Genomic DNA, 11,647 nt, shown 5'->3' with positions numbered 1-11,647 from the left:
GCAAATATAACTAAGTGCTGTCATATTTCTCCCCTGCCCTCAGGTTCCGCATTGTTCTCATAGAGTCTCAAATTCCATAGTGATGATGATAGAGATAGGTAACTTTTTAAAGCAGTTCAAATGCACTTTGTCTTCATTTTATTTAATCATCAAAACAAACTTATGAGAAAGAAGCTTGTTATCCCTCAGTTGCAGGAGACACAATTGAGCTTCAGAGAAATTAATTGGCCAAATGTACACAGTAAATAGAAGAGGAAAACCCATTCTCTTATTCATTACTTTACTGCCCCAAATTCCTCTGTTGTGATGTTTTCAGAGATATAACCCCTATGATTATGAAGAAAGTATGTCTCAAAATGTAAATTGAAAATTTACAATTAGTGTTTTGGTTTTTGTTTTTGACCGCACCGCACAGCATGCAGAATCTTAGCTCCCTGACCAGGGATTGAACCTGTGCCCCCTGAATTGGGAGCATGGAGTCTTAACCACTGGACTGCCAGGGAAGTCCCTACAATTAGTGTTTTTTAAATTAGACAAAAAGGCATGTTCACTTTGCAAGATAAAATAAGTAAATAAAAACAGCTCTTACAGAGAACATTTTAGTTATAGATCCAAGACATAAGAAGGCCAAACATGTAACTTAGTATCTTTTAAGTGCCCTAAATTTGATATATGAGTGATTTTTTTGATAATGGGAGCAATCATACTGTAACATTACCGTCTCCTTTTCCCCTAGACATACAGATACACACACACACACACACACACACACACACACACATATATACACACACACACAAGTTAAAATTAGCAAGGACAGCCTTACAAGTGATGAAGAAATATATGGCAGATACAAATTTAACTGGCTTATGCTGAGGGCTTTAAAGGTAAAAACATCTAACCCCAATTTGAAACCTAAAGACCCAGAGAATTCAGGCATCTCATGGGAAAGCTGGCAAGATCCTAGAGCTTGTGCTAAGGAGGCCCCTGAATCACCCTGGTTCCCATCTGCCCATGACTAGCTGGCCAGCTCTTCAATGCTGTAAACTGCAAAGCATCCTTCAGATAAATCTGCTTCCCCTTCTTGTTATCTAAAGAGCTTTAGGACTTCCCCGGTGGTACATTGGTTAAGACTCCGTGCTTCCAGTGCAGGGTCAGGGAAGTTCTGCCATGCCATGCAGTGCAGCCAAAAAATAGAAAATAAAGAGCATTAGCTGCTCCAGAAGAGAAGGAAACGTCATACAATGGTTAAGTTGACTACCGTGGGCAGCTAGCAGACACAGCTTGGGGAAGAGGACCAGAAGGGAGAGCTCAGTATGAGCTGAAAGTGTTTGGGTCTTTTTAGCATCAGTTGAGGGTCATCTCCAACCCTAAAGCCTGCCTTCTAAACTCTTGCTACTTAGCAGTGACCCCTGAACCAGCGGCACTGGCATCATTTGGGGGCATGTTAGACATGCAGAATCTCAGCCGCCCCCAGCCCCTCAACAACCTACTTTGTCAGAATTTGCACTTTAACAAGATCCCCAGGTAACTGGGGTGCATATTAAAGTTTGAGAAGCACTGACGTAAGCTACACTCCCAGTTAGCTCTATCTTGATTATGCCTCGAAATCAAGTATACTCTTAACATCATATTTAAGCATTCTAAGTGTCAAAATGTCTGAATCAGACGTAAAGTTGTGTCCTTTCTCCTACTGACTATGGAGAAATTGACCAGAATTTGACCTCAATTTTACCAGGTCTGTCTGGATTCTGCTTCCAAGGTTCCAGCATCAAGCTCTCCTAGGATGCAGGGTCTCGAGTTCTCCAAGGGCCCAAGGACTTGGCTACATCTTTTTCTTCCAAGATGTGCTGTCTTCAGCTCCAGAAGCAGCTGAATTTCAAAAACAACAATTTCAATTTCGAGAGCACATTCTCTATGAAACTTGAAGCCGGTGGACTTGTCTGTTCTTCTATCCCCAAACCTTCCAATTTAGTGACATTGTGTTCTGGGGTTCTGAGTTGACCCAGCAAGCAGAGAGCAAAGAAATAGGATCAGGAGAAAACCGGGACTGAAAACAAGAACTTCTGAGAACTGGGGGGTGAAGAAGATGGTGGCTGGCCTGGGTGGGGAAGACTGGGGCTGAGTTGGGAGAACTACCCCATACTTCTGGGCACCTGTGAGCACAGACCCAAGACTGGGACCTACACAAATCCTGGAGTCCTGAAGGGACGAAAGTCATTGCTTCCAAACTGTGAAAAGAAGATTGCAACAAGAAAGAGCTGTCAGTAGTCTGTTCCAATCCTTTGTCTATTTCTGGACCTTTTCCCAAGAGGCCTTTCTCAAGAGATCCCCTTACAGCAGGAGCTCTGCTTTCTAGGCCTACAAGTCTGAAATCCCTTTAGTGCAGAGGCCAAAGGATAGAGAAAGCTAAGACTCAAGAGAGAAAACAGACTTCCAAACTGGGACATCTGAATGGGAGGAAAAGGGAAGACTGGGGCTCAGGGACTCAACCATTTCTTTTGCGAATAAACAAAACTAGTTTAAGAAGACTTGCTTGTACCCCTGTCAGCTGGACTGACGTAAATACACATGCTTGTAGCCCCAGGCCCCTCCCATTTCCGCCTGAACCTTTCTGGAATAGAGACCAACTCTGGGTGATGCTTCACCATGATGTGAGGGGCGTGGCATTGTTAAGTATTTACTGATGGGCTACTTCCCACTGATTTATTGAAAACTTCCCCTTGTACTCAGTTTCCTTGTTAAGGTAACTACCCCAGGGAACGTTGTCCCCAAAGTGCTAAAATGCTAAAACCTGCAGTAGACACAGAAACCCCAGAATCTCTGTGATTCCAGAAGTAGCTGAGTCAACTTTTCTCCCAAAATATCAACCTCCCCACCCACCAAGCTAAAGATCCCCTTCCTAACTGGGGAGTGGGGGGAGAGGAAGATGGTTGGGGGAGAATGAGAGAGATGCCGGCAGGATCTGAGAGGGGCTCTGCTCACCTCCTCATGGCTCTAAGGAGTGAGATGAGGAAAAAGGCAGTAGAATCTCCAGGAAAGTTTGAGGGTCTGAAAACAAAGGAGAGTCTCTGCTTCTGGTCTGCAACCTGGAGCCGCCAAGCAGTGCCAACAGGATGGAGCAGAAATGACAGTACGGGAGGGGCAGGGAAGAAAGGGCTCTCCAGGGAGAGCAGGCAGGTCTCCCTGTGCCTCAGGAGGAGATTAAGAATTGACTTGGCTGGGGGACTTCCCTGGTGGTCCAATGGTTAAGAATCTGTCTTCCAATGCAGGGGACGCGGGTTTGATCCCTGGTCTGAGATCTAAGCCTGCGCGCCACAACTACTGAGCCCCTGCGCCACAACTAGAGAGAAAGCCCGCGTGCCACAATGAAGAGCCCATGCACCACAACAAAAGACCCCACGTGCTGCAACTAAGAATAATGCAGCCAAAAATAAAATAAATTTAAAAAAAAGAACTGACTTGGCTGATCAACAGATGAATGGATAAGAAAGATGTGGTATATATATATATAATGGAATATTACTCAGCCATAAAAAAGAATAAAATAATGCCATTCATGGCCACATGGATGGACCTAGAGATTATCATACTAAGTGAAGTAAGCCGAAAAGAGAAAGACAAATACTGCATGATATTACTTATATGTGGAAACTAAAATATGATGCAAATGAACTTATCTATGAAACAGAAACAAACCCACAGACATACAGAACAGACTTGTGGTTGCTAAAGGGGAGGGGAGGTGGGGGAGGGATGGACTGGGAGTTTGGGATTAGCAGATGCAAACTATCATATATAGAATGGATAGACAACAAGGTCCTACTGTATAGCACAGGGAATTTATATTCAAGACCCTGTGGTAACCATAATGGAAAAGAATATGGAAAAGAATGTATATATATATGTGTAACTGAATCATTTTGCTGTACAGCAGAAATTAACACAACATTGTAAATCAACCATACTTCAATAAAATACATTTTTTTAAAAATTGACTTGATTTTAGTCTGGACTGATCAAGAAAAACCATGAAGGGACTAAATTTACCTGGAATTAACTAAATTAAATTCTACCATCAGGCAGAAAGGGAGCTGGAAAAAGAAATTTTAAGATCATTTAATTATAGAAATACATACTTCGAACACCTTGAGGTTTGGGACTTGAGAATTCAAACTTTCTACAAATGTAAAGACTGAATGAGGAATTTGGACACTCCAGCACATGTCACTAACAGAGATTGCCATTGATTACTGCAGAGCTAAGTAAGAGAGAGTAGAGGCTGGTTAGCAAAACAACGGCAATCTTTCTGTACTGCAGCACAGATCTGAGATGCAGTTTTATTCATTATACAGGTTAAAAACAAAATCATGGCTCTCTATAAGTTTTCTTCTAATTCACTGAATGCATCAGAAAGGAGAGGTGGATCCTGGTGAGTTTAGCCCAGATATGCCTCTCTAAACGTCACTGAATGCACAACGGAAAACATTTTCACATCCGGATCATTATAAATTTTTAAAAACATCTTAACCCCCGTGTACTCTGCCTCCTTTGCCCACTGACTCCAGAACCTAGCACCGCAGAGGGCCTCAGTGTGGCTGCTTACCTCCCGGGAAGCACCCAAGCTCTGGACAAGCACCCCTGCTCCACCCCTACCCCCAGAAGCGATGAGATCTATCAGCCAGCCTCAGTCTTCCTTGCGTAGATGCCAAATACTCTGTGCTTCACATTGTATTCCTACATTCATTTTGATCTAAAACCTCCTATTTCAATTTTATTAATGTAATTTGTTGACAGAAGGGGTAATAATCCATTGCATTATTGTTTCACGTGAAAAATAGTTTCCAAAATGATTTGCAATTTTTTTTACTAGATTTTTTTTTTATATTTACATATTTGGTCGCACGGGGTCTCAGTTGCGGCAGGAGGGCTCCTTAGTTGCAGGTCCAGGGCTCCTTAGTTGTGGCATGTGGGCTCCCTAGTTGCGGCACATGGGCTCCTTAGTTGTGGCATGTGAACTCTTAGTTGCGGCATGAATGTGGGATCTAGTTCCCTGACCAGGGATCGAACCTGGGCCCCCTGCACTGGGAGCGCGGAGTCTTATCCACTGCGCCACCAGGGAAGTCCCTAGATTTTAATTTGAGAAAAATCTACACATGCCTTAATTCCTGAAACTAAATAGAAAACGTTTCAAAATACACCCAGATGTTACTGAAATTTAGTCTTTTTTTATTGAGATATAATTGACATATAATATTGTATTAGTTTTAGGTATACAACATAATGATTTGACATATGTATATATTGTGAAATGATCACAATTAGTTAACATGTATCTCCACACATAGTTACAAATTTTTTTTCTTGTGATGAGAACTTTTAAGATCTACTCCCTCGGTAAACTTCAAATACACAATATTGTCAACTAGAGTCACCACGCTATACACTACATCCCAGGACTTATGTATCTGGCAACTGGAAGTTTGTACCTTTTGACCCCCTTCACCCATTTTGCCCACTTTCCACATGTACCCCCAATATCTCCACCTCTGGCAACTGATAATCTGTTCTCTGTATATTTGAGTTAGTTTTTGTTTGTCTTTTGTTGTTGTTCCACATACAAGTGGATCATATACTATTTGTCTTTCTCTGTCTGACTTATTCCACTTAGCGTAATGCCTTCAAGGTCCATCCACGTCGTTGCAAGCGGCAGGATTTCCTTCTATTTCATGGCTGAGTAATATTCCACTGTGTATATATACCACCTTTTCTTTATCCATTCAACCATTGATGGACTCTTAGGTTGTTTCCATGTCTTGGCTATTGTGAATAATGCTGCAATGAACATGGGGGTATAGACCTGTTTTTGAGATAGTGATTAAGCTTTCTTCCGATAAATACCCACAAGTTGAATTGCTGGATCATAAGGCAGTTCTATTTTTAATTTTTTGAGGACCCTCCATAGTGTTCTCCATAGTGGCTGCACCAATTTACATTCCCACCAACAGTGCAGAAGTGTTCCCTTTTCTCCACACCCTCAGAAACACTTACTTCTGTCTTTTTGATAATAGCCAGGTAACAGACAGGTGTGAGGTGATAGCCCATTAGGGTTTTGATTTACATTTCTCTGATGATTAGTGATGCTGAGCGCCTTTTCATGTACCTGTTGGCGTTTGTATATCTTTGAAAAAATGTCTCTTCCTCTCCCCATTTTTAATTGGACTATTCGTTTGTTTTTGCTATTGAGTTGTATGAGCTCTTCACTGAAATTTAGTCTTTACTCGGATGTTCAGCATCACACCACACAGGTACACCCATAGAGACTGATATGCTAATGCCACAGTCAGAAATTCAGTTTTCCTGTTTCTGTGTATATTTTTATTTTGCCCTACGCTATCATAGGCACTAAGTAGTAGAGAATGAGAATATCATCAATGATTTGAAATATAGAAATAGTAATGCAATAAATTTTGTTGTTGTTTTTGGCTGTGCTGCGTGGCTTGCAGGATCTCAAGTTCCCTGAGCAGGGACTGAAGCCCGGCCACAGCAGTGAAAGCCCAGAATCCTAACCACTAGGCCACCAGGGAACTCCCAGTAATGCAATATTTATTCAGAGAAAATATTCCTATGTGCCTTTTTGTTACATTTTTACTCCATTTTCTATTATATTACAAATTCATTAGGTATAATTGATTTTCTCCTCCCTCCCACATTTTATTTTCTGTGTTGTTTTTTCACTGGCTTATTTCAAACCCCTAATTGTATATTTCTCATCCATTTCTTTATTTCTTTGCCCACGGGTTCTACTTTTCCATCAATTCCTATGGGCTCCCATTACAACGAGTAATTAATCTTCTTTGCCTTTTATTTCATCTCTGGCTTCTTGAAATGCCTGCTCAACCTTGTTCTTTTCCATCTTTTCCATCTTGGGTAAGTTTTCTTTTGTCTGTCTGTTTGTCTGTTTGTTTGTTTCCTGGGAGTTTCAGAAAGATAATTCCCTATTTTCTCCCCAAGATCTGGATTTCCTATTCATAAATTAAAATTTCTCTTCTTTCATTTTTCTCCACTCTCTACTGATCTCTTCAGCTTTTTACTTTCATAAGGTTTTTCCTCTACGGAACGCTCCTAAACTCTTATGTTGAACTTATCCAAATAATCCAAATAACAGGTTTCTAGAAGTGCTGAGAGTTTAAAATTTCCTCTCATTCTGCACAGTGAACAGTGGAGAGTTCTAGAAGTAAATGTAGCTGTTTATATTTCAAGTAATAGTGGGGTACGGTTGGATTTATTATGGCAATTTGAACGTTTATTAAGTGCTAACTCAGTGTTAAGAACTACCCTGATACCAGGATTTAACTCGGCCAACACTCGCCATTTAGAAGTTTTAGGAAGTAGATGGAAGACAGCTAGGAAAGACAAGGGTCAAATGCTCCCACTGCTGCGGCCACCTACACGTGACACTTGGTAGCTGAGCAGCGTACTGAGCGAAGGAATGAATGAAGCTGTTTTGAAGCTTCAGGGGATGGTGTGGGACCCCAATCTCATCTCCTGTTGCAGCAGGGAGAGTAACTGACTGAGTGCCTCGGCGAGCGACCTTCCTTGGAATCCACCACCAGGATCCTCAGAAGGGAACTTGTGCTCCAGCACTCTGGCCCGTCTGGCCAAAGCCATCTCAGAGCAGTATTGCAAGCGGAGACCTGCCCACCCACTCTGCCTGCTCTGCCTCCCCTTCCCAGAGGTCAGATCTCCCTGCCTCTTCCAACTCTCTCCCTTTCTTCCCTCATAGATAGTTCCTCCCATCAGTCTCCTGCATGACAGTCCTATCTCGGCATCAATTTTGCAGAGGAGCTGAACTACAGAAATGTAAGATTACCCTGAAATCTAGATTTGTCCTCCTAAGTGAGTGACCCTCCTCTCCTGAAAAGTCATTCAAGGAGAGAGAACTTCAATTTATAATCAACTACCTCACCCAACCTCCCACCCTTAGAGCCACGCCCTACACCAGTCCCCAAGGATATAACAGGGCCTCGCCTTACACCTTCCCCACCTCACCTAACACACACACACACACACACACACACACACACACACACACACACCCCTTCCTCTTTTGCAAGCGTTATTATTTATTTCTTTGAGCCAAGTAAGCTTATCCTTTGAATGTATTCTGCCTTTCTCCTCTTATTAAGGCATTGTTACTATATTAATGATGAAAATAAAATGCTTTGCATAAGAACAGCATTTTTGTTCTGAGCCCTTTGTAGAAACATTACCTCATTTGATCCACATAATAACTGAGACGAGCCGGGACCAGTATTATCCGCCCTACTTCACAGACGAAGAAACCGAGACCCAGACTAATCTCTGGGGGTGTCAGTTTCCAAGTCTGCCCAGTGAAGACTTGAACCCTATGGCCTCTAAGTACTCCTCCACTTCTAAAATGGTACCACTTCCATAATTTGTCTGAAGTTACAAAGCTAGTGGTTAGCGCTGGATTAGGGATCTGAGATGAATGCCTTCGGGTGCCAGGCGAACTCCCCCACACCACCTTGTCTTTGCTGACCACAGCGATGGCTAACACTTATGAGCTGGCCCTGTGCTAACTCCTCACAGGTGCACTGCTGAATACCTACTCGGCGCCCCACCCCCTCAGTACCCCCTATCTAAAAGGATGTAGATTTCAGTTCCACACACACTTATCAGGAGCCGACCCCACCCTCATTCTAAGGATATGCTCTGGTTGGCTGGTAGGTTTAACCTGATCAAGGCTTTCCATTCTCCTGGCCAGAGTTACTGATCTAGGGCTGGGCCCGGGCCCAGGCGGTCCAAGCAGGGTGAACTGGAGGATTCTGGCCTGGAACACATGACGGGAAGTGCACTCTCTCCTACTGAACATAAATTAGGAAAGCACTGGCTTTATTGCACCAGCAGCCTCTTCATGCCCCAGGGGGAAGCCGCAGGATTCTTCTTTGGGCTGATAGTTTAGAGCAGCTGAAACCTATGAGATGTCTACATCTCTAAAACTATAAGCAAACAACAGAGGCAAAGACCAATGAAGTCACTGAGAAACAGGGAGTTACTAGATTGGGCCAGACTCATAGCACCTGTTTGGGGCAGTTAGGACTAGATTTCACCTTTCCAACTACTGACCTGGGGTTCTCTGCGCCTCAGAAAGTAGAGGATGCGGCCCTGTGCAGGGGTCCAGACAGAGGGCTCACTGCTGAATGGAACCCCAGCAGTATGTCTGAGGAGGGAAGGGGAAACTGGAAGGGGCTTCCACCTATTCTGCTTTCCCGCCTAAGGTAGAACCCATGACAGGGCCCCAGCTGAGTGTGATGGCAACATGGAACGGAGACTCCTTAAGGAGAAGGCGCTGCCAGCCAAGTATGTGCCCACCTGGGGTCAGGGAGAGGGCAAGGCAGTGTCAACATGCTGTGACAGCTGGAGAAGAGGTGGGCAAATGGGTAGCCTTGGGGCAACAGGCCTTGTTTCTCACTCTCCTTCTCAAAGAACAGCCAGATACAAAGCGCACAAAGAAACACAGAATAGTTACCAAGAGAATAGCTATCTTTCCAACTCACTTACCTGTAGGTGCGTCTATACAATTCTGGCGGAACCAGACGTGAAGGACAGTTTGGCAAGTTCACTTGATCACAGCTAATGTACCATTCATATTTATTCATCAAGGATGTACTGAGTGCCTACTTTGTGCCCTGGAGATACAGCTCTGAAAAGACACAGAAAAGGCACCTGTGTCCAGGAGCTCACTCTTAATGGTGGCGGGGAGGTGAAGGGGAACAGAACAGAACAAGTAAACAAGATGATTTCAGACCGTGCTCATGCTCTGAAGGAAATAACAGGGTGAAATGACAGTGAGTAATTGCTTAGGCTGGAGGGGTCCTACTTTAGATTCAGGGTCAGAAATGCCTCCTGGGGGTACATGGGACAAGCCACGTGAAAAGTCTGAAGAACAGCTGATCCAGACAGGTCAGGAAACAGCAGCAAGTGCAAAGGCCCTGTGGCAAGAAGCACTTGGTGGTCATTGTGCAGTGACCAGAGGCTGGAAAGCCAGGATCCTCTAAGGCAGAACCTTGGAGGTCACTGCAGGAGCTTTGTAAAGACCCCCTGTGACAGGTGGGAATGTGGCTGGTGCGGTCTGCCATTCTCCCGCGGATACTGGGGCATGATGAGTCTCCTGATGGGCCTCTGGAGTCTGACCTGGGTCTAAGTTTGTGATCGCCCTCTTTAATAACCTTGGGAAAGCTATTGGAGTTTCCCATTTGAATAATCAAGGATTTCTCCTGTTTGTAGCCAAAAGACTTGTGTGGGGATTTGCTCCAACCCTCAGCTTTATCAGACAGTTCATCCTTACGGTCAAAAGCAGTCATTTACAAAACTGGCACAAATTAAACACACACACACACACCAAACGGTTATAGTAACAATACTGTATAAACAACCGATATAAGAGTAGCTTCCCCAGGAAAAAACTCATTACGTTGCTGCGCTAGTCAAGTTTGTCATTCGTCTCACAAGGTCCTTTAAGAACTCAATCTTGATCCCAGGGCTGGGTTTATCTGGGCGTTCCAGTTCATTTTCCGTTTCAAAAACGCAAAGCAATAACCATATTAACGTTGATATTTATCTTGTTTATCCCTGACTCTCCCTGTTACGCTGAGTTCAGGGGGACGGCGCGGGGGGGGGGGAAGAGGGGATGGAGAAGGGGGGAGGAGAAAGGGGACGCGATGAAGACCTTACGGATTGGACACCGGGAGAAAACCTGCAGAAGGCAGCGATTTCAGGGAAGAAAGGAAAATGCGAAGTGACGCAAGGAGGAGGAAAGGGGCGGAGGAAAGGAGCAGGAGGGAGAGCGCGGGCAGCGCTGGACGCGGAGCACCAGGGTAGGCGGGGCAGGGGGCGCGCGGTGCCCCCGGGCTCGGGACTCAGGCTCCCTGAGCGACGGAAGCAGGGCGGGGAGAGAGACGTAGGGGAGACAGTAAATACTGGGAGAGAAGAAGAGGCGAGGGACAAGAGCGGGACTTGTGAAGGCGGACGGAGACCGCCAACCGCGGACGACCGCAGCCACCGCGAGCCGAGGGGCCTGCCAGGGCTCGGTTCCCCGAGAGGGGCCGCGGAGGGGCGGGGCGGCGGGCGTGAGGCCAATGGGAGAACGAACCGGGGAGGACCGGGGTGGGGCGGCGGGCGTGAGGCCAATGGGAGGATGAGTCGGTGCGGGGGTGGGCCACCAGGCAGCTCGAGGGCCAATGGGAGGGGAGCAGGGGCAGGGCTCTGGGCGACTCTAGGCCAATGGGAACCCGAGCCAGGGGCGAAGGCGGAGCGCCAGGCGGCGTAAGGGCCAATGGGAGGCTGAACCGGGGAGCGCGGGCGCCCGTCCGGCCCAGCGCCGGGGGAGAGGGACCCGGGAGGCGGTGGGGGCGGGGTGCGGGGCTGACAACCTGTCAAATCCACTTTGGGACGAACTAGGTCACGCGCCTCCCGGAGCCAGGGCACCCCCGCCCCGCGAGGTCCGGCTGCTTCCTCTTCCTGCCGGCGATGGGGGCGGGGCGGGCGGCTGGGACACCTGCCTCCCCGGCCCCACGGCCGCTCGCCGTTCCCTGACGGCCGGGCCCACCGCGGCTGCGCAGTT

The sequence above is a fragment of the Globicephala melas genome, chromosome 9 (assembly GCF_963455315.2).
Source record: "Globicephala melas chromosome 9, mGloMel1.2, whole genome shotgun sequence".
In the NCBI taxonomy this organism is placed as follows: Eukaryota; Metazoa; Chordata; class Mammalia; order Artiodactyla; family Delphinidae; genus Globicephala; species Globicephala melas.
This window is presented reverse-complemented; position numbering follows the sequence as displayed.